Here is a 25,126-nt window from a genome sequence, read left to right as displayed (position 1 = left end):
GGCTCTATCCTCTGTACAGTCCTTTTCAATCTCTTCCTAGAACCCCTCAGTTATTCTGAACCAAGTTGGGATCAAATATTACCTATATGCTGACGACACACAACTCTACTACAGAATAAAATCATCCGGTGACATCTTAATGCCACACTAATCAAGATACAAACTTGGCTTAACACCAACCACCTTAAGCAGAACCCCAAAAAGACTAAACTACCCCTCTGCCCAAAAGAAAACCCTTCTTATCCCACAATGGCTAAAAAATGTGGACATAATAAACGGTCTAACTCTGTTAAGTCCTTTGACATCGCCCTGGAAAAAACATGTCAATGAAGGGGCACAAACAATACAGCCAAAAGAGCACTAACATCTCCAGAAAATTAAAAGTTCATTCCTCCTATCTCAAGATGGCAGTACAATCACTAGTCCTAAAAAAAACTGGACTATGGCAACCCCATCCTCACAGGAACCCCTAAAAGCCGCCTGAAACTGAACTCGGACAAGACGGAAGTCCTCATCCTGGGCTCCTCGCCCTCCGCCTGGGACGACTCCTGGTGGCCCCCCGCCCTGGGCACCGCACCCAAACCGACAGACCACGCATGCAACCTGGGCTTCATCCTGGACTCCTCCCTCTCCATGACCAGACAGGTCAAAGCCGTCTCCTCGTCTCCTCCTGTACCATCATCCCCTCGGACGCGATCAAGGATTGCGAATCCCTTGCCTTTGCCATTGTTCTTTCACCGCACCAATCGATGAAGGGTCTCCTAGTCTATCGGCCGCCAGGGCCCATGGGCTCTTTCTTTGAAGAGTTCCAGTCGGTGACGTCTTCTTTATTACTCACGGCAGAGCATTGTATTGTTGCCGGGGATTTTAACGTCCACATGGACGTGGAAACGGATGCCGATGCGATAAAAATGCTGGAGGTCACAGCCCCTCTGGGCCTGGTTCCATATCATATCGGACCGACCCATGAGAAGGGACATACTTTAGATTTGACCTTCTCTACGACCCCTATTGAGATGCTGGCTCCTAGCCAGGTTCTTTGGTCCGACCATAGGTTGGTGAAATTTTACTTCTCGGAAGCTAGGAAGCCTTCCGGCGCCCCCCGGCAGTCTTCCGTGGGATTCAGGGCACTTCACCGGATTACTCCGGAACTGCTGGCACAAGCTTGTGCGGACCATCCTTTCGTGTTAGCTGGGAACTTAGAGGAGGATGTGGAACAACTGCAGGCCTGGCTCTCAGAGAGACTTAATGATCTGGCTCCTCTGAGACCCCTCCGCAAACCTGGAAAAGGTGCTTCTGCCCCTTGGTTTACGGAAGCATTGGCGGCCTCTCGGCGCCAATGCAAGGTAGCGGAAAGAGCATGGCGCGCAAATTACGACGCAGCGGCGAAACTCACCTACAGGTCTGTGGCGAAAGCTTATCATCGGAACATCCTCGCGGAGAAGAAGGCTTACTTCGCGAGAAAAATTGAAGCTGCCTCTAATTCCTGCAAGGAGCTTTTCGCCGTTGTGCGGGAGTTTACAACATCTCGTGCAGTACCAACCCAGTCTCCCCCTCCTGCGCCTTGGGTCAGGGCGATTGCGGATTTTTTCACCTCTAAGATCCAGCGGATCCAGGACTCCTTCCTGGTACTGGAGCCTGAGATACCGGATCGGGTGGAGAACACCGCTGATATCCGACTTAACGCAGGTGTGGCCTTGGCAGCTTTCCCTCCTCTCTCGCTGACCGCCTCATTTGACCTGATGGCTGGCCTTAAATCAGGTTCCCCTCGGGATGCCTGTCCGGCAACATTTTTGGCTAAAATGGCAGCTGTCATTAACCCCCTGGTGAACCCCCTGTTGAATTGTTCTCTTGCACAGGGTGTGGTTCCCCAGGCCTGGAAGCAGGCCATGATCATTCCCCTGCTTAAAAAGCCTGGCCTGGATGTGGAGGTGTTGGCGAATTATAGACCTATTTCGCTCCTGCCGGCTTTTGCTAAGGTCATTGAAAAGCATGTCCATAAGGTGCTTGCCGATTACCTGGAGTCACACGATCTACTGCACCCTACCCAGTCGGGTTTCCGCGCCAATCTTAGCACCGAAACAGCCCTCCTGGAAGTCTCGGAGGCGATTAAGGAGGTGCTGGATTCGGGCGGGAGAGCGATGCTGGTGATGCTAGATCTGTCGGCGGCCTTCGACACCGTCCCTCATGAGGGTCTCCTTGCTAGACTCTCAGAGGTTGGTCTCCGAGGGACGGTGCTCCAGTGGTTTCGATCTTTCCTGGCAGGCCGTCGACAAACGGTCTGGGCTTCTGCTTGCTCCGCCGAGATGTCGCCATTGGGTGTCGGAGTTCCTCAGGGCTCTGTCCTGAGTCCAACTCTTTTTAACATCTTCATGACCCCTTTGGCGGCATTGGCGGAGTCTTTCGGGGCCCAGATCGTTTCTTATGCCGATGACACCCAGCTCCTCTTCACTTGTGAGAGGGGTGCGGACTTCGATGGAGGTAGGATCCAGGGTTGCCTTGAGGCTGTGTTTCGTTGGTTCCATCACAACAGCCTCAAGTGCAACTCGGATAAATCCGAGGTCCTCTTTTTTGGGTGCAGTTCGGATCCGGACTGGAAAGTGTGGTGGCCTGAGAACATGTTTCCACCAGCAAGTTCGTCCCAGGTGGCTAAAAACCTTGGGATTAAGATCGATAATGGCCTCACACTACGTTCACAGGTAATCGGTCTCACTGGTACATGCTTTGGCCTACTCCGGATGCTACGCAAGTTCCTTCCCCTGTTATCGGAGGAACATAGGAAAATCACGGTGCAGGCGATTATAGGCTCGAGAATTGACTACTCCAACGTCCTTTATCTCGGCTTGCCAGAGTATCTGCTCCAACGGCTACAGGTTGTCCAGAATTCGGCAGCACGGGCCATTTTTGGACTATCGCGCCGTGCCAGAGCCTCGGGTCTTCTGGAGGCCCTGCATTGGCTCCCTGTCCGGAAGCGGATAATTTTTAAAACTCTTACTCTGGCGCACAAAGCCTTGCACGCCTCCGGAGCAAAATACCTGCAGAATAGGCTGGCTTTTTACCTGCCTGCTAGGTCGCTCAGGTCTGAAGCCCTGTTTCTTGCGGCGGTTCCTCGTGTGAAGAGAGCCCGCATCGGAGGCCGCTCTTTTAAACTACTAGCTCCTCAGTTATGGAATAAACTGCCTGTGTCCTTGCGCAGCATTCCTAATCTGTTGGCCTTCCGGAAAGGGCTTAAAACCTGGCTCTTTTCCTCTTAGTTTCGGTCCCTTTTAGCTTCCTTCTATGTCTGTTTCTTATTTTCCCTGTTGTGTTATGAGATTAGTGTGCAATCTAAAGCGTCGGGACACTCTTCTGAGTAGCCGTACGCTATACAAAACCCCTGCATAACATAACATGCAACCTGGGCTTCATCCTGGACTCCTCCCTCTCCATGACCAGACAGGTCAAAGCCGTCTCCTCGTCGTGCTTCAACATCCTGCGCATGCTACGGAAGATCTTCCGGTGGATCCCCACCGAGACCAGGAAGACGGTCACCCCGGCCCTCGTCACCAGCCGACTGGACTACGGCAACGCCCTCTACGCCGGAACCACGGCCAAGCTCCAGAAGAGACTCCAGCGGATCCAGAACGCCTCGGCCAGACTCATCCTCGACATCCCACGACACAGCCACATCTCCGGACATCTGAGAGACCTGCATTGGCTCCCCGTCAACAAAAGAATCACCTTCCGTCTCCTCACCCACGCACACAAAGCCCTACACGATCAAGGCCCGAGCTACCTCAACTACCGCATCAACTTCTACGCTCCCAAACGCCACCTCCGATCAGCCAGTCACGCCCTCGCCGCCGTCCCCCGCATCCGGAGAACGACAACAGGAGGAAGGTCCCTCTCCTACCTGGCCGCCAAGACCTGGAACTCCCTCCCTCCCGACCTGCGCCTGACCCAAGACCACCTCTCCTTCAGGAAGAAGCTCAAGACCTGGCTGTTCGAGCAGTAGCAGCACCCCCCCCCCCCCCCGAAGCGCCTTGAGACCCTCCGGGTAAGTAGTGCTCTCTATAAATGTCTTTGATTGATTGATTGATTGATTAAAAGCCACCTTGCACCCCTAAGAACAATTCTCAATGCAGCTGGCACGTTCACTACAGAAAAACGGTTTGACCACACCTCACCTGCCCTTAAGAGTCTCACTTGGTAGCCCATTGCAGAAATATGCATCTACATGACAGCTTGTATCACCCACAAAGTCCTACATTAAAAAAAAATACCTTGAAACCAAAGTATCAAGAGCAGGAAAAGGCTGAGCTCTGGGAAGCTCCAACTCTCTTCTTCTCATACCTCTTAAACTGAAAAAGAAATAACAGGCATGCTAGTCCTCAGGTAACGCTTCTAAGATTTGGAATTCACTCCCTAAAGATCTCTGCCACAACCCCTCCTTCAAACAGGACCTCAAATCTCTACTACTCAGCAACTACTTCAACATGAGCACAAGCTGATCCATGTTTCCCAAAGATCCATACTCGACAAGATCCACCGGGTGGTTGCCTGAATACTGCAGTCTTGAATCTGTCTCTAGCCCCATTACCTATTTTCTATATTGGTTTTAGGTCTTGCTTGGCGTTCGCCATGCAAGGGCTTTTTGCAATCAATACTGATTCAGAAGGGACTTGAAGCCCCGCCCCTGTTTCCCATTGGCTCGAGTCATCATTTATGCTAAACAAAGGCACGTGATTGGAAATCTGGCTTCTTGGTTACCTCCTTGCCCACTTTTAGGACGGCCCATTTGGACAGCACGACGCCATCTTTGTTTCTGTGACAGAGGGTATGCTTCTAGTTTACGCAGAACAGGTATGGGTTTTTTCGGTGGTGCGTTCAGTTTTGATTTGCGTTTGTGGTTGTTGCCTATTTTTCAGCAATCTACAACAATCGGCAGAATCTTAGCATCGCAACTGAAGTATACGCACCAAAGGTATGTTTTTTGTGCAGTGCGTTTACTTCTGGGTAATGTCTAACTACAAATGTTTGTTACTTTTTTGGGCTTTGGTTATATGTGCACGCTCAATGGAGGGACAAGCACGCGGCATCAGACTTATATAACTATTTTAAAACACATTCAGTAGGGCTAGTGCATTTAGGGGCGGCCTTAGGCATGTGCAAGCAGTGCACCTGCACAGGGCCACCAAACCCCAGGGGCCACCACACCAATATATATCCTTAATATAATAATCCTCTGAGGATGGATAAATATTTGTGTGGCGGCCCCTGGCAGAGATTTGGTGGCCTCCGGCTCTGTTCCACTTCCAAACGCCCTGACCCCGCCCCACTCTTTACTGGCCTCCACGCTCTGCCCCGCGCCCCTCTTCGAGGGCCCCCTACCTACGCTCCCTGCCCAGGGCCGCCATAAGCCTAGAGCCGCCCCTGGTGCGTTATACTGTTACTTTAATGTCTTTGCAGACGCCTTTTCTGGAGTGCCTCACATAATCTTACGAATTGTGTTCTTTGGGATGTACCATCATCAAAGTAGGGGGGGGGGAGTATTTATTTAAGTGTAAGGACAAATGCTTCATAATGCGCTAGAATTGCTACAAACTTATTTTTTATTAAATACATTCAGTAGAGCTAATGCATTTGCAAACTCGCGGAAGTGCGCTTTAGTTATTTCCAATAATGACAGGCTAAACCCTGTAGTTCCACCACAATTTGGTTTCATCCTGTCGAATCTTCTGCTTCCATTCGGTGTTGCTACGTGTTACTTGGGGTTATTTGTACTCCGGGGTCCTAAAAGAGGACGACTGGTCTTTTCTGCACTAGGGAAAGTTTAAAGAGTTATTGTAATCATCAGCAGTGTTTACGTAAGCACTGAGAAGGCTAATGAGGGACTTCAAACAGACACCCTCACAGCCGCCGAACATCTTCACTTCCAGATTCACACCGACCCCAAGACAACTCTTAGAGGCACCCTCGTCTACAGACCCCCAGGTTCCCGCACACAATTCTGCGAAGACATCACTGACTTTATCAGCCCACACGCCCTCCCCTCCGAGGACTACATTCTCCTTGGGGACCTCAACTTCCACCTGGAAAACAACAACGGAGCGCTGTGGGGAGAGCACCCAACAGGGAGGTGAAAGGCCCTTGGGAGGTCCTGCCACTAAGACCCAAAGACCTTTGCCGTGAGGGGAACGGCCGTGGACATACGGACATCAGCGCCAGCACCCTGACCGCCGCGAGGGCAAGGGACTACATCCCCCAGGTGCCCCGGCGGTCAGGTGGCGTCAGCGGAGCGCCCGGAGGCGCAGGGGTAAAGCCAGGAGAGCCGAGCGCTGGTGGCGAGCGCTGTGGGGAGAGCACCCAACAGGGAGGTGAAAGGCCCTTGGGAGGTCCTGCCACTAAGACCCAAAGACCTTTGCCGTGAGGGGAACGGCCGTGGACATACGGACATCAGCGCCAGCACCCTGACCGCCGCGAGGGCAAGGGACTACATCCCCCAGGTGCCCCGGCGGTCAGGTGACGTCAGCGGAGCGCCCGGAGGCGCAGGGGTAAAACCAGGAGAACCTCTTGCACCGCGAGTCGCGCGCGGGAGCGCCGGGCGAAGCCCGGGCAAAGGGCGGGCCCTCTACGGCCCTCATCGGACAGAGGAGGACGAGGACGGGCCACCCCCTTTGCAAGTTGTGAGGTAAATTACCGACCCGTATTACTGTATTCATGCCTAAATCTGGGGATATGTCCAATCACATCCCGGACGATATTTTTGCACATTCCCCTTCTAGTTTCCCATGGTTGGATGACCTGAACAGTTTGTGCAAGGTCAAATATGTTCCTGCAGCACCCTCCCCCACGCCAAAACGCCGCAACTCATTATCACATCCAAGGGAGCAGAATTGTCTTTCTGATACAAAACTCACACCTCCCAGGGCTACGCTTGTCAAAAAGAAGATTGCTGGGAACAAAGCCAATGTGAGTTCTACTAAACTTCAAACACCTGATAAACCTTCACCAAGCCCAATTCCATCCTTAACTAATCCTCTTTCTACCATGCCACCTGGTGTCAATCTGGAGGATTTATCACCACCTTCCCACCAGGCCTTGCTATCTATAGTTGAGCATCTGCTCAAATCTTTAATACACCCCTTGAGGGACAAAATCTCTATGTTGGGGAATAAGCTCATAGGGCTGGAGAACTCCATTGAAGCACTCCGGAAACCCTCAGCCCACATCGCAACAACACATTGTCCACCCACTACCGCCCATTCAAATTTACCTAACTTGACTACTTCGTATGAAGCGGCGCCTATCCAATTGCCAACCCCCACCTCCTCCCCGCCTATCAACCCCAAAGCCCCCCCGAAACTGAAAAACCCACGTCATGCTCCGCCTAAACTTGCGCATACCACCCATATTCACTTACCTCCAGAAGCAGCGCCTTTTGTCATTGTTCTTTCGGGAGTCCCTGAACTAACAGAAGGCAAAACTGAGAGACACCACGAACTAATGAACAAGGTCAAATATTGGCTATCAAAAAACAGACCTCTGCCCTACTACCTTGATGGCCGAATAATAAGTGTCCGGAGGGTGGGATGGCTTGGGCCTCTTAAAAAGGACATTTCGGGGGATTTGATCTTGATACGTTTTAGGAGTAGACTCATTGTGCCATACATGCGGACGTGGCTACCCCAAAATGGAGATGGGCTCATTTCTACCTGGAACCTTCATGACTTTTACCCTTATAGGCCCTATATGTTTTCCCCTAGTACCTGGGGCATTGATAGCTTCCCGGGTGGTAGTGGAACATACCCAAGAAACTGCAGTAGTTTTCCAGTGGCTTTTAACTGTCCCATACCACTGCACAGTGGTTTTTCTGTGTCATAATTATTAATTCTTGTAGATTACTGTGCCCTACAACGTAGTCTAAAGGTGGCGTAAAGCATGTTTAATGGACTAACTGTGTAACCAAATGCTATTAGGAGACTTATTTTAAAATGTTTATAAATGTATTTTAGTATTTGTATGTATGCTTTTATGATTTTAATATCTAAAATCGAATAAAGCTTTGATTCATTCATTCAACAACGATAGCAACACCACCACCCTTCTGGACAACCTAGCCAATCTCGGACTCAAACAACTGGTAAACACCTCCACCCACTACGCCGGACACACGCTCGACGCAATCTTCTCCTCCAGCAAACACATCTCCTTCAACCACGCCACAGGACTCCACTGGACGGACCACAGCTGCGTCCACTTCAACTTCAGAAAAACCACGACACACCACCACCCACAACAAGTTTCCCGCAGAAACTGGAACAAAATTACCACGACCAGCTCCCCACATCACTTAACCAAAACCCCCCCGCCAGAGTATCGGACCCAAACCATGCAGCCATCAATCTCGCACAATGGATCACCCGCTGCGCCGACGAATTAGCTCCCTTGAAAAACCACCACAACAAGCCAGGAAGCAAAAGAGCCACCTGGTTCAATGACGACCTCAAAAACTCCCCCAAAAAATGCCGCACCTTCGAGAAAGCCTGGAAAAAAAACCCAACCACAGACAACATGACCGCCCTCAAGGACGCCACCCGCAAACACCAACTGCTGATCCGATCCACCAAGAAATCAGCATTCAAGGATCGACTCGACAACAACGCCCACAACAGCAAGGAACTCTTCAGCATTGTCAAAGAGCTTACCAACCCCAGCGCCGGCACCAACGACATCACTCCCTCTCAAGACCTCTGCGACTCTCTAGCCTCGTTCTTCCACAGAAAGATCGCTGACATACATAACAGCTTCGGCGAACAACTCACTCCCCTCACCACCGAACTGAAGCCCCCCACCACCACCCTCTGCGCCTGGACCCCGATCAGCACCGAAGACACCATCCGCTTGATGAACTCCATCCACTCCGGATCACCAACCGAACCATGCCCCCACCACATCTTCAACAAGGCCGACTCCATCATCGCACCCCAACTCCGGGATATCATCAACTGCTCCCTCTACAACGCTACCTTCCCAGAAAGCTGGAAACATGCCGAACTCAGCGCCCTCCTGAAGTAACCTACAGCAGACCCCACCGAACTTAAGAACTACCGCCCCCTCTCGCTCCTCCCATTCCCTGCCAAAGTCATAGAGAAGACTGTCAACAACCAGCTCGCTGCCTTCCTCAAGTCTAACGGCTCCCTCGACCCCTCACAATCCGGCTTCCAAGCCAAACACAGCACAGAGACCGCCCTCATCGCAGCCACAGACGACCTCCGAACACTACTAGACAACGGGGAAACAGCGGCCCTCATCCTCCTGGACCTCTCCGCAGCATTTGACACGGTCTGCCATAGCACCCTTGTACAACGCCTCAGCAACGTCGGGATACAAGAAAAAGCATTGGACTGGATCATCTCGTTCCTCGTCGGAAGAACCCAGAGAGTCCGCCTCCCCCCCCTTCAGATCAGAGGCCACCGAAGTAATCTGTGGAGTACCACAAGGATCATCCCTGAGCCCCACCCTTTTCAACATCTACATGAGCCCCCTCGCTTCCATCGCACGCCAGCACAACCTTAACATCATCTCCTACGCGGACGACACACAGCTGATCCTCTCCCTCACAAAAGACCCTAACACCGCCAAAACCAACCTACACGAAGGGATGAAAGACGTAGCAGAGTGGACGAAGAACAGCCACCTAAAACTGAATTCAGACAAGACGGAAGTCCTCATCCTAGGATCATCCCCCTCTGCATGGGACGACTCATGGTGGCTGTAGGAGAGTAGGGTCTGCAATCCTATGATCACCCAGATTTTTTGCTTTTGTTTCACTGGTTTACGACTTTCTCTGGCTGTGGGCCTGCCAATCAGACCCACAGCCTAGCTGTTCTCTCACTAAATTGACATGTGTAACTTAGGTGCATTACCCAATTGGAACTGGGCCACCTTGTCAGACCCTGTAACTCAGGGCATCGGTGTACCCAGGGCCTACCAGGGGCTGAAGCATGTATTATGCCACCCCTGGATGGCCACCTAAATCTGACACAACTGGCTGCACGACAGCTGGGGCAACGGGGCGTACTCGCCCTTTGCTTTAGATATAGTATACCTATATCTAACCCTCAAATGGACACCCGAATTCCTATCAGTCACTCCTATGGCAGGCCTTGACAATCCTGAAGGCAGAGTGCCTGGAATCGTGTGAATTGGGCTCTGGCACGAGCCGAGCCCGGTTGCAGCTTGCTGAACCAAGTCCCAATGGCTGTTCCATGATAATGCGTACCATATTGCTAACTTCGGTATCGCATTATCAAGACATGTCGAGTAAGGTGTCATACGAATCGGGATACTGACCCCTCACCAATGCTGGCGACGGGGTTAGCGTTCCACCCTTCTAGAGGGACACGACATGTACGTAACTGTGAACCCCGGTTAAAGTTAACTGAAGCCTCAGCTCCACAAAATGGATGCTGCCACCACAGACACGAGTCTGACCTCCTGCTGCTGGGAGTCCTTCCAGCGAGGAGAGCTTGGACAAAGGGTTTCCTGTCCGGGGCAGTGCTCGCACCATCCCAGACAGGGTTTTGTGTATCCTGGGTAGGCAGGGCTTTACAGGAAGGTGACTGCGGAGTGGCACCCCGGTGCTCACTACGCATCTGCCGGCTAGAAGCAGTTCCAGGGGCACCCCAGCCCCTGACCTGTGGAAAGTCTGGCATGGGAGAGGGGTGTAACCACCCCCCTCCCTGGTCCCACCCCTAGGGCAGGACCTAGTCGCGTAACCACCCCTTTCTTTAGGATAAAGGCAGGAGCGGGGACCCTTCCAAATTAGATCATCTTTGAATCAAGAATACTTTCTACGAAAGGAACTCTCGACTTCTTCTCAAGATTTCTCCCTTGTGGCTAAGGAGTAGTCACCCTGCATCCGCAGGCATCATCTAAGAACTCTGCAGTTTGCTGCACGTCTTTCCTCAGGAATCCGACTCGACGAGAACCGGCTTCCCTGGCACCTCTGACCTCTACCCACATCGTCAGCTCAGCTGAGATCCGTGGGTGCGACGAGACCTCGAGGGACCGGCCATCATCAGAACTGCACGACTTCTAACCAGCACGACCGCCGAGGGATCCTCTGGTGAGTGCTTTGGGGTCCGAGAAGCCCCGACCCTGAGCAGCTCCAGCACCGAAGTTCAGCCTCCCAGCATCTCCACGATCTGCGTGGGGCCCTTCTGCTTTTTGCTGCTCATCACGTTGTCTGGCTACTAGCCCGCTGGCTTGTGGCCTTCTCGACGACGCTCGACAACCAACGCTGCTGGTCTGGTGGCTCCATACTGGCCTTTGCTCTCCTCTGAAAAAGAGCACCCCGGACCCTCCTGGTCCACTCAAGACGCCATTTTAGGTCCACCACGTGGCCCTGAATTTGCCAAGGCTTGTTGCCCCAATCCTGGGCCCTGCGACAGCATCAATCTTCGTGGGACAGCTCGCACCTCCATCCTGATCGCCGACAACGCCTCCTGGTCCGTGAGACTGCAGAGCCTAGCGTCGCCCACTCACCTAGTCGAGGTGACGATCATCCGGTGCCCTCCTGGTACCCTCTGACTACTGGCTAGTAGTTACGAACTTGGTCCCCTCTGCTTTCAGGTGTCATCCATCTCTGATCCAGGCTTGAATCTCTACGAGCTATCTCCACTGGTCGCCGGCCAGCAACTCCTTCCTTCCGGCTCCTGACGTCTGTAAAGACTTGTGCAGCCGCGGCCCCTGGGCTAGGTAACTTCGGCATTTCGGTGCCCGCATAGCCTCATTATCTAAGGGTCCAGAGTCACTGTCACTTCCGACTTACCTTATCGGGTTCGCCCGAGAACACTAAACTTTCCGTTCCCTCGGCATTTGTGTAGATTGTGCACTTGAAGTATTTTCTTAAGAGTTTTGTTGTGTGCTTAGTACCCTGTCCTCATAAAGAGTACAGGGCTGTTGTGATTCTAATAAATACACTGTTTATTTTCATAACACTTGTGTGGTGTCCTTTCACTTGGTGTTTAAGGGGTATGTGATGGTATAACAGCTGGCTTAACATGCCCTCTAGAGTTTAGCCCGAAGACTGCTCGTATCCACGCTACTAGGATAGCTGGTCTAAGGTTGACTTACAACCAATCACCATAAGGGTCGTTTGGACTGATGCATAGTGATCACTAGAATAGTGAGCACTGCATATCAGGCCAACTTCTCACAGTGGCCACCAGCCCTTGGCAGCGCGCCCAAACCAACGGACCACGCTCGCAACCTGGGATTCATTCTAGACTCCTCCCTCTCAATGACCAGACAAGTCAACGCTCTCTCGTCATCATGCTTCAACATCTTACGCATGCTCCGAAAGATCTTCCGATGGATCCCCACCAAAACAAAAAAGACGGTCACCCAAGCACTTGTCACAAGCTGACTGGACTACGGAAACACCCAATACGCCGGAACCACAGCCAAACTGCAGAAAAAACTCCAACGCATTCAGAACGCCTCCGCCCAACTCATCCTAGACATACCACGCCACAATCACATCTCCGGTCACCTGAGAGACCTTCACTGGCTCCCCGTCAACAAGAGACTCAAGTTCCGTCTCCTCACCCACGCACACAAGGCCCTCTACGACCTAGGACCCAGTTACCTCAACACACGCCTGACCTTTTACACCCCCACCCGTCAACTACGGTCGTCCAATCAAGCCCTCGCCACGATTCCACGAATCCGAAGAGCCACCATGGGAGGAAGATCATTCTCCTACTTAGCGGCCAAAACCTGGAATTCTCTCTCCACCCACCTCCGCCTTACACAGAACCACCTCTCCTTCAGAAAACAACTCAAAACCTGGCTGTTTGATAAATAGCGAAACCCCCTCCCCCAAGCGCCTTGAGACCCTCTGGGTGAGTAGAACAAGTTACTTACCTTCGGTAACGATATATCTGTAAGAAACAGTAGTTAGTATTAGATTCCTTACCTTAGAATAACCCCAGGCGTCAGTCTGGATCCGGAAACTTTTGCGTAGCAGTACCCCTGCACGTCGGTAGGCGTCGTCTGCAGGCGTCCCCTGCGGCTCCGCGTCGGTCGTTGGCGTCGTGATGACGTCGCGGGAGTATATAGACGCCGCCTCCGCGCGCTGACGTCAGTTCTTTGCACACAGCTTTTCCGCACCAGAACACGCAGAGCCATGTGAGAACCAACACTGGTGCCATTTTTGAAACTAGGGCCCTGAAAGGGATGTCCCTAACCCTAGGTATCAGTTCGCAGAACGGGGAGGATGGGTGGGGCGGTAAGGAATCTAATACTAACTACTGTTTCTTACAGATATATCGTTACCAAAGGTAAGTAACTTGTTCATCTGAAAGAAACAGGTTAGTATTAGATTCCTTACCTTAGAATAGATACCCCAGCAATACCAACCCCGGTGGTGGGTCTGCGAACCAAAACAATCTTACACCAGAAAGTCCTGGAGGACAGAACGGCCAAAGAAGCCATCCCTCTGGACTTGACTGTCCAGGCAGTAGCGCCTCGCAAAAGTGTGCAGCAAGGCCCACGTAGCCGCCTGGCAAATGTCCTGCAAGGGCATTCCCCGGCCCAGGGCAGTAGTAGCTGCAATGGCCCGAGTGGAATGGGCCCTCAGCCCAACAGGAGGCTGCTTCCGAGCCAAAGAGTAGCACGCTTTGATGCACAGAACCACCCACCGAGAGATGGTCCGTTTATGTACCGCCCGTCCCTTCTTTGCACCCACGTAGCCAACTAACAGTTGGTCATCCACCCGGAACTGGCGTGTGCGATCCATATAAAATGAAAGCGCACGTTTTGGGTCCAGACGATGGAGCCGCTCTTCATCCTTTAAAGGATGCGGAGGCGGGAAGAAGGAGGGTAAGGTGATGGACTGCCCGATGTGAAAAGCATAGACTACTTTGGGAGGAAAGAAGGTCTAGTTCGTAAAACCACCTTGTCGGGATGAATGGACATGAAAGGAGGTTTGACAGAAAGAGTCTGGAGCTCACTCACTCTCCTGGCAGAGGTGATGGCAACCAGGAAGGCCGTCTTTAAAGTCAGGAGACGGAGAGGACAGGAATGAAGTGGCTCAAAGGGAGCACACATCAAGAAGGTTAGAACCATGTCATTTTTGTGTCCTTTGATGCAATTTTTACCCCAAACCATTACTTCCCTTAACCCACCCCACACTCTGATACTACCTCCCCCCACCCCGTGTTTACCTGTGGATCCCCCCTTCCTGTTGACTGCCGTTTACCTGGCATGTAGGTGGGTGGATAGAACGCTAATCGGGTCCAGGTATTTATAGTTAGTCCATACGACACAATACTACACATTTTCTCATTATTTCAATTTTAACCTTATCACTATCATATAAGCAATCAACTAATATCCTGTGAAAATTTTGTGGGTGGCAAGAAATTAAAAAAGAAATTAACTTCAATATATCCAATAAGGCCAATAAGACCAAAAAGAAAGAGACATAACACCCCTATGACGCCAGTATTTACTTGACATTAGTCCTTAGCTCAATCATTTCCCAGCTTTCCAGGAGGTAATTGCTTTTTCGACCTCATCTACATCCCAAAAAAAATATGAGTGGCCATTTTTTATCACTTTCAGCTTTGCAGGTTCTTGCAGATAAGCTTGAAATCCGAGTTCTTTGATCGGATCTATAAATTGTTTTAGTTTCCATCTTTTTTCCAGCGACAGTTTACTTAGATCCGATCTCACAAAGAAGGTGACTGACTCAATAGTAACTGGAGTATTAGGGCGTGCTTTTAAGGAGATGGCTTGTCGGAGCAGATAGTTGCCAATGTAAATCAGAATAGGTCTTGGAAATTTCCTGCTCTTATCTCTCTGGAATAAGGGTAATCGATGCGCACGTTGGATCTGTGAGTCCCAGTCCCAATCTGAGAGATCAGGAAAAGCCTTTTGAAACAAATGAGTGATGTATGCCCTCGGATCTGCCCCCTCTGCCCCTTCCGCAATACCAAAGACACGAAGATTCTGCCTTCTATTCCTATTCTCCAAATCTTCCAGTTTGGCCTGCATCTGGGATATTTGTGAAGCATGCCTATTCAATTCAGCCTCAGAACATTGCGATTTCCCTTCTGTAGCAGCCACTCTCTGCTGCAATTCCTCTATATCCTGTGACACTGCTCCCAATTTACATGCCATCTCTTGTAGAGAAATTTGAGTTCTATTATTGTCTTCTCTCATTTGCTGATAATGAGTTTTGGCCTCTTGTTTCTGTTCATTTAAGAGGTGCAAGATTGTCTGAAAAGAAGCAGTCACTTCCCCCTGCGGTATCCACTCAGTTGCCCCAGTTGATGAGGATGTAGTATTGTCTCCCAAGTGCATTACTTGAATAGATTCACCTAATGGGGTCCTTAATACCTCCGGAGTGGTAGCCTTAGGCATATCACACATATCTTCGATTATGCTATCACTACCATTATTGCCACTATTCCCACTATTACTGCTGGTATTGCTACAGTCAATTAACACAGGAGCTGAAGCAGGATTGTCTCCGATAAATATCAGGGTAGATGCAGAAGAGTGAGGATGTAGCTGATCCATTGTACTAACTCCAGTAGCCTTTAATTTATCAGCGAGAGTGGGTTGAGTAGGGCTGAGTGGAGCATCAGCTTTTGTTTTGTCTGTGGGTACAGTGGTTACATCATTGGGGCTATTACCAGATAGTCGCAGAGCCATAGTTTTTACACCACCCTTAGCCTGCACCCATTGTCTGATAGGGCTATTTTCAGCGATAGCCTTCAAGGCGTTTGTCTTAGTTTACCCGCCATTTTAACCATCTTATTCTTGCTTTTCCCCTTCGACTTCTTAGGTACAGTTTTATTTTTGTCCTTGATCAAACATAAGGGCGTGTTACTCCCCTGTTCATTGACATCCACATATTCTTCATCTGTTTCACCTATGTCTACGTTATCATCATTTTCAATTCCTTCAGTTTCTGTCACCTCCATAGCACAGCCTTTATCAAGGGAGAAACCAGTAGCATTAGTAGCATTAGTGGCGCTAGAAGAGGTCTTAACGTTGGTATCAGTATTGGATGAATTCAGTACTGGAGGTTGAAGTGCTTGAGGGTCAGTATGATGGACAAAAGTGCTATTAGTACTGTTAGTAGTGGTAGTGCTAATGGTGGGAGTTAGCTCACTTGCTCCGATCACCAATTGAGCTGTCTCTAAGGCCAGTACATCAATATTAGCCTGAGCTGTGGAAACTGTGGTAACTGTGATAGCGTCATTTTGGGATTGTTTCACAGGGTCTTTAAGGTTATTCTGCTCTCCTTCCTTTACATTTGCAGCATTGCCTCCCATTTGACCCCTATCGTCTGTGTTACCTTGAATGTTGTTTACAGCAGTTTCAGCAATGTTCTCCGCTGCCGTCGGGGCTCCCGCTCCCGTTCCCCCGCTTGCTCCAAGCTGTATCTGCTGCTCAGTGCTCTGAGCCGTGCTCTGAGCCGTGTCCGCGATGGTTTTCTTGTTTGCCAGAATCTCGTTGATTGCGGTAACCGACAGTGAAACTGTCGAGGCTCCTGCTCTCCCGCTCGCTGTTGTGTTACGCGTTGTCCGTGTGGGAGGTTTCGGCGCCATCCCGCTGACGCTGACGCTCGCTCTCTCCGACTGGGCTGCTGCTGGTGCTATGGAGGAACGCAGACCTGGCCAGCGGATTGCTGCTGATGTCGATCCCAGCCTGATCCACTCTGACAGGCTTTTCCACCCCCACCGAATCCTTGCAGTTACTCGCGGCAGTTGCGGTGTCTCAGCTCTTTTAACACCGGCAGAGTAAAATAAGCTTTGGATACGGCTCCTGAACTGCCGTAATTTCCACATCAGCCTCCATCTCCGTGTCCATCAATGTTACTCAGTAATGAAGTATTAAAAGATCGAGGTGAGTCCTCTCGAGTCCTCCAGGTTGCTCCGCAGTGTAGTTTACATTGTATAACAGCAGTTCATTAATCAGCACTGTATACTGTGTCGGGTCATAGCGTGGCTGTTACTTCAGACCTGGACCCGACCCGACTCAGCGTCCTCCACTCCGGCGGTGTCAATCCGCCATCTTGGCCCGCTTAATTCTTAAAAAGAATTAAGACGTTTTACAAGGCACTGATTGCGATTATTTTTTGTGGTTACATGGGTAAGGAAATATAGAATTTAGAATGCATTTAATAAAGTGCTTAACCTGGAATGTTTCAGGATTAAGGGCCATATGTAGGTGGCAAAATACCGGTCGGTAACGGCCGATTTCGGCCGTTACCGACCGGTATTTGTAATTCCAGATGTAGGGGGCCAGAAAATTACCGATTCTGTATATTTACTGAATCGGTAATTTTACCGAATCGTTAAATTACCGAATCGGTAATTGTACAGAATCGGTAATTTGGGATGTAGGTGGCACTGGAAACAGTGCCACAGGCGCTTAGAAATTCGTTATTTACCATGAAATACAATGGCATGGTAAATAACGAATTTATGTGTACATGCACATCTGTGCATGTACACCTGTGCCATGTGGCACACATACATGCCCTAAGGGCATGTATGTGTGTCACATTGCACACAAGCCAGAATCAGGGGTGCAACAGGGTGTCAAAGTGACACCCTGTCCCCTTGACAAATCGGTAAAATTACCGAATCGGTATTTACCGATTCGGTAAATGCCATTGATTCCTAGGGGCCTCAAGGCCCATAGGAATCAATGGCAATTACCGGATCGGTAAATACCGATTCGGTAATTGCCGAATATTACCGATTCGGTAATATTTAAAGAATTATTACCTACATGGCATTTACCGAATTGTAAATACCGAATCGGTAAAATTCGGTATTTACGATTCGGTAAATGCCATTTACCTACATATGGCCCTTAATAACAAAATTAAACGCCGTCTTGTCTATGAGGAACTTAGGATGTATAGTCCGCAAATAGTAGTTCTTACTGAAACACATATTGCCTATAAAGACAAACAACTGATCAAACAATTAGGATTTGATCCAATAGTTTGCACGGAATTTAATGCTTCAATTAGGGGAGTAGCGATCTTAAAACATAAAGGACTGAAATGTGAAATAATTAAGACTCTAACCGATAAAGCTGGCAGATGGGCGATAGCGCAGATAAAGTTAGGAAATTTCAAACTTACAATATGTGGAGTTTATGCTTCTAATCAAGATGAGCCTATAATCTTTGATCAAATTAATATGGAACTACTTGGATGGGGTGGAGAGATTATTGTGTTAGGAGATTTTAATTGCATAATGAATTATAAATTGGATATCACAAGGAAAAATGCTTTTCAAAGGATGAGGAAAACTAGAGCTGCAATTGTGGATCTGGCAGCAATTCATCTTTTAAAAGATGTATGGAGATCTTTAAATCCTGATATAGCTGGTTATACTTTTTATTCTGCTGCACATAAGGTATGCTCACGCATCGACATGATATGGGCCTCAGGCTTGATTCTTGACAAATGCAAATGTTTAATGGATATACATCCAAGGGTGACGTCTGATCATAACCCGATCTCTATAACATTTACACTTACAACTGAGGAAAAAACTACTCGCTCCTTCTCTTTTCCTCGCTACTTATTTTCTGACGCGATGTTTATAAATCAACTCAAAGAGCATATAAAAGAATTCATTGATATTAACAGACAATCCAGCTTACCATGGATAGTCTGGGATTCGTGTAAGGCTAGCGTACGGGGATTTACCCAACAATACATTTGGCGACAAAACAAAGAACTTCGAACTATAAATCAGCAAAGGCTAAACGAAATCAGAGATATCGAACTCCAGATATCTGATGCTATTTGTAACAATGCTTTAAATTTAGAAGAATTAAACTTCAAATTAATTGAGCTTAAAGCAGCAATTAAAAACCTTCTGAGGGACAAAAGCATTAATAAACTTAAAAAATATCATCTAGAACAGTATGAAAATGGAGATAGAAGTGGGAAATTATTGGCTTACAATGTTGCGGAAGATCGATCCATTAATATGATTAAAGAAATTAAAGGGGACAATAATCAATTATTTTGCGATCCAAAATCGATTCTACAACAGTTTGCTTCTTTCTATCAAACCCTTTATACACCGGAAGCTGCTATCTCAGATGACTGTATTAATAATTATATTAATATTAACAAAGTTAATAACTTAGATCCAGAACAATCGGTTCAATTAGAGGCCGAGATTACGCCTTTAGAAATTAGGGGCGCAATTAAATCTCTTGCAATGGGTAAAGCTGTAGGGGAAGATCTTATTCCTTTGGAACTGTATAAATATTGCACTGAAGAATTAATACCACTATTCGTTGATGTGATTAGTGCTATTGGTAAAGGGCAACAAGCACCCAGATCGTGGAATCTAACTCAAATTATTTTCTTTTTAAAAAAGGTAAAGCACCACAAGAGAGGGGATCTTACAGGCCTATCTCACTTATTAATAGCGATGCAAAAATCTTTGCCAAAATACTGGCTACTAGACTAGCTTCGTATATGTCCCAACTTGTCTCTCCCCAACAACATGGATTCATCCCTAAGCGTGACACCACAGCACATATCAACATGGCTATATCAGCTTTCGATGCAGCACGGATTAAACACACCCCACTCGGTATGATTTTATTAGACGCTGAAAAAGCATTTGACCGGGTGGGGTGGGGTTTTCTGTGGGCCGCACTACAGGCATTTGGTATTAAAGGAAAACATTTACGATGGATCCAATCTTTATATGATAATCCTATGGGTAAGATTTCATATATGGGAAAATGCTCTTCTTTGTTTTCCATTAAAAGAGGGACAAGGCAAGGGTGCCCTTTATCACCATTACTTTTTGCTCTTGCAATAGAGCCTTTTTTAATTGCTCTACAACGTCAAACACTAATCTGCCCTTTTTTTAATGGATTAGATAAATTAGATATAACTGTATATGCTGACGATATTGCAGTTTTTTCCCCAGATGTTGCTAAAACTATGAAAGGTATTTTAATAGAAGCTGGCATCTATGGCTCAGTTTCTGGTTACAGACTTAATACCACCAAAACTCAGGTCGTCATGAATTACCAACCAACTACTCCTGTCTCTGGAATTAGCAATGTAGCCACCTACTTAGGTGTTAAAATCTGCTCAGATATTGATTCCATCATAGGACTAAACTACAAACCTTTATTAAAAGAAACTGCCATGCAACTTAAGAAATGGCATAAACTTCCAATCAATATGATTGGTAGAATAAATTTAATAAAAATGAAAATTCTGCCTAAATTCTTGTATTTGTTTCGAACAATCCCTCTGCGGGTCAACAATTCCTTCTTCACCAGACTAGAAGGTATCATTGGCAGTTTTGTATGGGGATATAAAAAAGCCCGGCGTGCTGTATCACTGCTTAAACTCCCCTTTAGTCAAGGAGGACTGCTTTTTCCGGGCTTTAAATTTTATTACTGGTCAGCATTTATGACTCGGATCTGCAGTTTGGCAGTTCTGGATAAATGTTTATACTTTCATAAGTTCCTACTAGGATTAGATGTCAATATGTTTTTGTATAGGATAAATGACCCCAACTATTTTAAAAGGGTTACATTTAAGACCATAAGGGACACTGTGAGTGTCTGGCGATCTATTATGGCTAAATGCAATACATCTCTTTCTCACAGTCAAACACCTTTATGGGGCAATCCCGGCTTTCCTACTATTTTTCATGACACAGCCTGTCAAATGTTTTTAAACTCCGGTATTAGATTTCTGGGGGATTTATATGATCATCTTGGCTTTATGGCATTTGATAAAATGAAACTTTGCTACAACCTACCAGAAATGGCTAGGTTTAAATACTATCAGATTAGAGATTACTTAGTGAAAAAAATAGAACTCACTGCAGTCTCAGAATCTGAAATATGGGACTGTATCTATAGGGATACTGATAAATCTATCATAAGCCTGGGTTATAAGCTCTTTTCTGATCTCAAGACCGGTGATGCTACTATTTGAACAGAGAAATGGAATAGGAAACTGGCAATGAGCATCCCTACAGATTTAATTGTCACATCATTCAAAAGCCTAAATACATCAGTTCAATCCTCCAGCCTAAAATTGCAGATGTTTAAAACAGTCTGTCAATTATATTACACGCCTGAAAGGATACTTAAATGGGCAACGAACAACAATCATTCAGATAAAACGAAATGCCCTAAATGTGATATGAGTGGTGCGGATATTGTCCACATGTTTTTTACTTGCCCTCACCTTAAAGAATACTGGGAAGGAATAACTAAGGTTATCACTGAGAGGCTGGAGCAACCCTTCTTATTCTCAAATAGTGATGTTTGCGTAGGCGTCAATGGGGGTGAAAGGTTTAGAGATCTGTTGAATATCCTAATCACTTGTGGAAGGTTAATTGTTGCCAGAGCATGGATTCAAAAGAACCCACCAATAGTTTTAGAATGGTGGAGTTTAGTAAAGGAGATCCATAGTATGGAAGCCACTATTGCAGAATCAAGGGGATTGCAAGCCAGACGAAAAATTGACAGAATATGGGGGTTATTCATGTCTTAGTAATATTTCTTAAAATATATGTTTATCGATTCTTAACTTTATGTTCTGCATTTTTTAAATAATGTTACATATTTATCTAAATGCAATTATGGAATACTGTCATATTTTTGTTTCTTTCTTTCTTTCTTGAAAAAATGAATTGTTTATTGCCTATGTGATCCTTTGATGCAAATAAAAAAAAAACTTAAAAAAAAAAAAAAAAAGAAGGTTAGAACCAGGTTCAAGTCCCACTGAGGCATCACAAACGGAACAGGTGGATACATGTGTGTGATGCCTTCAAGAACCTTGTTACATAGGGGACTTGAACAAAGAAGGTTGATCAGGCAGCCTCAGAAAGGCCCAAAGGGCCGAAAGGTAGCCCTTGATAGTGCCCAGAGCAGAGCCCTGCTGGGCAAGAGAAAGAAGGAAGAGAAGAATCTCAGAAAGAGGGGCAGAGAGAGGATCCACAGCCTTTGCTGTGCACCATGCCACAAATTTGTTCCACCGGCAGGCGTATACCGACTTCGTGGAGGAACGCCTGGCTGCCAGAATCACATCACAGACTTCAGGAGGCAAGTCAAATGGCCTCCACTGTCGCCGCTCAATCTCCACGCATGGAGGTGGAGGCTGGACAGGTTTGGGTGGAGGACCGTCCCCTGCTGCTGCGACAGAAGGTCCTCCTGAAGCGGCAGGCGGATCGGGGGACCGACTGACATGCTGAGTAGCTCGGGATACCAGAACCTTCGAGCCCAGTCAAGAGCCACAAGGATGACTTGGGCCCGGTCGCGCCTGATCTTCTTCAGCACTCTGGGCAGAAGTGGTATAGGCGGAAAGGCGTATAACAGACCGCAACTCCACTCGCGCCGAAAGGCGACGCCGTGCGAGTGCCGTCTTGGAAACTCCAACGCGCAGAACTGATGACATTGCGCGTTCTCTTCTGTGGCGAATAGATCTAACCAAGGCTCTCCCCATCACAGGAAGAGGCCTTGCACCACGTCCGAGTTCAGACGCCATTCGTGATCCATCGAGCACCGACGGCTGAGTTTGTCCGCCCTGGCGTTCAGAGAGCCTGCCAGGTGTTGAACCACCAGGGTGACATCCTGATGTTCCAGCCACTACCAGAGGCGCAGAGCCTCTTGGCAAAGGGTCCACGACCCCACCCCGCCCTGTTTGTTGCAGTACCACATGGCGGTGGTGTTGTCCGTGAACACCTGCACCACACTCCCGCTGACAAAGGGGAGGAATGCCTTCAGTGCCAGACGAATCGCCCGCAGCTCCAACAAATTTATATGGAGCCGGGACTCCGCCGGAGACCAGATGCCTCTGATCTCTGCCTCTCCCGAGTGGCCTCCCCAGCCCTGGAGGGAGGTGTCCGTCACAACAAGGTGCTCCGGTTGGGGAAGGGAGAGGGATCTGCCTCTGACCCAATCGCGGTCCGTAAGCCACCACTGCAGTTGTCTTGCAGTGCCCTCTGAGATCAAGACACGGTCGGACAAGTTGCCCTGATGCTGGGCCCACTGAAACTTCAGGTCCCACTGCAGAGCCCGCATCCGCCACCGGGCGTGATGCACCAGAAGGATGCAGGAAGCCATCCGCCCCAGCAGCCGCAGCGTCAACCTGACCGAAACCCGGGATAACGGCTGGAAGATGGGAATCAAAGCCTGTATATCCTGGACTCGCCGTTCCGGAGGATAAACCCGAAACTGCGCCAAGTCGAGAACCGCCCAGATGAAAAGGAGCTTTTGAGAGGGACACAGGTGTGATTTTGGCACATTGATGGAAAACCCCAGCTCGTGCAGGAGGTCTGCCGCCATCTGAAGGTGGTGGACGACTGTCTGGGGCGAGCTCGCCTTCAACAACCAGTCGTCTAGATAGGGGAAGACTGAAACCCCTAACCTGCGCAGATGGGCTGCGACCACCGCCATCACCTTTGTGAACACCCGTGGGGCGCTGGTAAGGCCGAAGGGGAGCACGATAAATTGAAAGTGCTCTTGGCCTACCGTGAACCGCAGGTAACGCCGGTGGGCCGGCAGGACGGGGATGTGAAAATATGCATCCTGAAAGTCCAACGCTACCATCCAGTCTTGCGGGTCTAGAGCAGCCAAGACCTGAGCCAATGTCAACATCTTGAACTTCTCCTTCCGGAGGAAGCCGTTGACGTTCCGTAGGTCCAAGATAGGACGTAGGCCCCCTTTGTCCTTCTTGGGTACCAGAAAGTAGTGGGAATAGCAACCACGCCCTACTTCTGGCCCAGGAACACGCTCGATGGCCCCCTTGGCCAAGAGGGCCGTAACTTCCTCCTTCAGAAGTGTCAAGTGGTCCCCCGATACACAGTGGTTCTGCGGTGGCATGGCTGGAGGAGTGTTCTCGAAGGGGAGGGAGTAGCCCCTTCGGACGATCTGCAGCACCCACCTGTCCGAGGTGATTGTGCGCCAGTGGGAGTGGTGATGACGAACCCTGCCACCCACCGGCGTCACATGGGCCTGAAGGCACAGACTAGGAGGATTTTGTGGCGGATGCTGCGGGGGGAGGTGTGGTCTGACCTGGCCGTTGTCCCCGACCGCCACCACAGCGGTTTCCACGGCCGCCACCGCGTTGATAAGTTTGTTGCGGCGCGTGGCTGGCAGCACGTGTGGGACCGCCCCTTCCTTGGCCACGAAAGGAGCGAAACGAACCCGTTTGCTGGCGCTGGGTCGAGAGACCCAAGGACTTGGCCGTGACCCTGGAGTCCTTGAAGCGCTCCAGCGTGTGGTCCGCTTTGTCGCCAAACAGGCGACTGCCATCAAACGGCATGTCCATCAAAGCATTCTGAACATCTGCCGAAAAGTTGGCGGATCTCAGCCAGGCGTGGCGACGAATCGCCACCGTCGTGGACATCGCTCTGCCCAGCGAGTCGGTCGTATCAAGACCAAACCTGATGGAGTATTTCGCTGCGTCTCGGCCTTCAATCATAGCCTTGCCGAGCTTTGCCCGTACCTCCGGTGGGCATTCCGGCAGCAAGTCCGCGACCGTATCCCACAGAGAGTGAGTGTAGCGGCCCAAGAGGCATGCGGTGTTGCAAGACCGCAGTCCCAGACTCAGGGATGAGAAGACCTTTTTTCCATACTGGTCGTACCTCTTGGATTCCCTGTCGGGCGGGGCCGACGGGAATGCGGTCTGGGAAGTCGAGGCCTGGATCACCAGACTCTCAGGGGTGGGATGGGTGGACAGGAACTTGGGGTCATCCGTACACGGACTGTGGCGTCTGGCCACGTTCCTATCAACAGGCGAACCTGAAGCGGGTCTGGACCACGTGCCCAAAAGAACGTCAGACAAGGCCTCGTTGAACGGCAGCAGTGGCTCCTGTGGGCATGACTGCGGTTTGAAGACCTAAGTGAGGATGTTAGTCCTCACGGCCGCGACGGGGAGCTCAAGGTTTAAGGCCTTGGCAGCCCTCATCAACACCACTGAATAAGCAGCCCCCTCCTCCGAAGCCACGGTAGGAGGCGAGACAAAGCCAGGGTTAGGGGATTCATCTAGACCACTGGCGTCACCCAAGTCACCTGCCCAGTCCACATTGTACTGACACTCACG

The sequence above is a fragment of the Lissotriton vulgaris genome, chromosome 5, assembly GCF_964263255.1.
Source record: "Lissotriton vulgaris chromosome 5, aLisVul1.2, whole genome shotgun sequence".
NCBI lineage: Eukaryota > Metazoa > Chordata > Amphibia > Caudata > Salamandridae > Lissotriton > Lissotriton vulgaris.
The sequence above is the reverse complement of the archived record's forward strand: the minus strand, read 5'-3'. Positions refer to the sequence as shown.